The 2035-nt window shown below is 30.4% G+C and overlaps 1 long non-coding RNA gene across 3 annotated transcripts in view; it reads right to left on the bottom strand.

Annotated features, from left to right (window-relative positions):
* The window catches only part of LOC111085354, a 4656-nt gene extending 2948 nt beyond the window's left edge, over positions 1-1708 (bottom strand). Inside the window, exons 1-2 of one of the 3 annotated variants that reach the window (XR_002610206.1) lie at positions 1296-1708; positions 845-943 (exon numbers count right to left, since the gene is read on the bottom strand). This is a non-coding gene — a long non-coding RNA (uncharacterized LOC111085354). Of the gene's footprint in view, positions 1-844; positions 944-1170; positions 1261-1295 lie in introns of those variants that run through there. The other 2 variants (XR_002610204.1, XR_002610205.1) reach the window with 2 other exon arrangements.
* Between the last annotated feature and the right edge of the window lie 327 nt (positions 1709-2035).

The raw sequence follows: 2035 nt of genomic DNA, 5'->3' as shown, positions 1-2035 counted from the left end.
ACCTTCACTAATATGTACAGGTATAAAACTTGTTTTCTATTTAAATTTACCCAATGCATGTTAATCCACTTCTCTCAGTTCCTGTTTGTCAACTATCAGTATTCAGATCTGTACACACCCTTTTATGACACATCATTTGTCACCATTTTTATGCTTGGTTTTATTTCTTTTAATACAATTATAAATGAATCACTTGTTATTTTTGTATTCACATATACTTATCCCTTTATCACACCTATGGACTAAATCCTTTAGTACAAATTTCTCTGTTTTTAATCCCTTTATACCTGTACCTAATCCTACCTCTTCATTGTAATTACTTGTACTAAGCCCCCTTCATTTCTGGATCGCTATGTATTTATCTTTTAAGTTACCAAAATGGTTTACTTAACCTTTAAATATTTGTATTTGTACTTCTGTATTTATATGTATTTTTTCTAGCTCTATTTCTCTACATAAACAACAATCTTCCATACTTTTGCTTTCATACATTAGTACCTTTACTTTTCCTGTTGTTTATTCTTATTACTAATACACCTGTACTTTTTTTGTACTTGTATTTATTGTTTTGTATTCCTAATAGCTTGAAGTGCTGCATCTGTAATTATACTCTATACTATTTTTGTATTTGTATATCTGTAATCTATACTGCAAGGATTGGAACTTACATTTTTTGTCACAGGAAAATGTTACTTTCAAAGTTTATTAATTAGTTTCAAAAATCATTTATACTTTTTGATAAATTTATTTGTAAGAAGATGAATGGTAGGAAGGTATTTTAATTTAAGCAACAACAATGTTTGCATGCTTAGGACATTAATGTTAATCAATCTTAATCACTTACTCTGTTGATTAGTTGGATTTTTCTCATTTTCTTGAACATTATTTTCCTTAGTTACCACAGTTTCTTTTACTTGCTTTCTCTAGTTCAGAGTTGCAGGTGCTGAAACACAAAACAAATTTTAAACCACGAAACTGAAATCTTGATCAATAAATTACCTAAATAAAAAACTAACTGATTTTGTTGTTCACCTCCTTCCTATGTGGAATAACTCATGCAACTGTATAGTTAAAGAAAAATATAGGTACATTGGGAAAAAATCTTGATTGGTTAATTCATTTATAACTAGTATAAATGCACGTCAGAAATGACGGGAACCCAAAGCCTACCAAATTTGAATCCTCCAATATACATTTACAACTTTCCCGCCCGTAAACATATATAAGAAAAATAAAGGGCCTTCTAGTTCTAGCTTCGGGAAACCAAAGCCTATTATGAGCAATATCTCCTTTACCTAAAGAGTGTCTCTTTCCAGCATTTATTGATCACAGTTATTTTCTTATCACATGAATTGCATTACTGCAATAGTTCTATTAAAACCATATTCCTTGTAATTACTCGATCATCATTCAAAAACTTCCTTTCATAACAAACGGCAAATTAATTTCATTCGCTGCTAAATATGTCCTTGGTATAAAAACTCCCTCCTTGACAGACATTTATATAGCAGAAAAATTGCCAAAGTTTAGGAGCTGTTGATGCCTATGTTAGCAATTGAATTCAACTAAAAATAAAATAGGAACGGGCAATCATATGATGGAGTATTATAGGAGAAAAATGGAATTGGACTCGTGTAATTCACGAAATTCGGACAAATCGAGCGTGACCAACTGACACTTGGCTTTCATGAATATGTTCATCCACAGATCAGCGTATATACCATTTGTATCTTTAATAATGTAGTGTTGATCACACAACAAATTATAATTTCAATGGGCAACATAATGTGTACACCTGTGTCACATAATGACCAGAATGAAAATCCAAAATCGTTTAGGTGATTAAACACATTAGTTTAGAAGATAAAGGATATATTGTGAAAAACACTCCTAACAAAATTTAAAGTAGAACAAAATTAAAACATCGAGTTTAACAGGACTATTATAAAGAAGAAAAAATTAATTAGATGTACCTTTACTTGAAACTATCACAAGTAGCTACGTAATCAATGAATAGTAAAGTACTGTTGCGTCA

The sequence above is a fragment of the Limulus polyphemus genome, unplaced genomic scaffold (assembly GCF_000517525.1).
Source record: "Limulus polyphemus unplaced genomic scaffold, Limulus_polyphemus-2.1.2 Scaffold345, whole genome shotgun sequence".
NCBI classification, from domain to species: domain Eukaryota; kingdom Metazoa; phylum Arthropoda; class Merostomata; order Xiphosura; family Limulidae; genus Limulus; species Limulus polyphemus.
The sequence above is the reverse complement of the archived record's forward strand: the minus strand, read 5'-3'. Positions and strand labels throughout refer to the sequence as shown.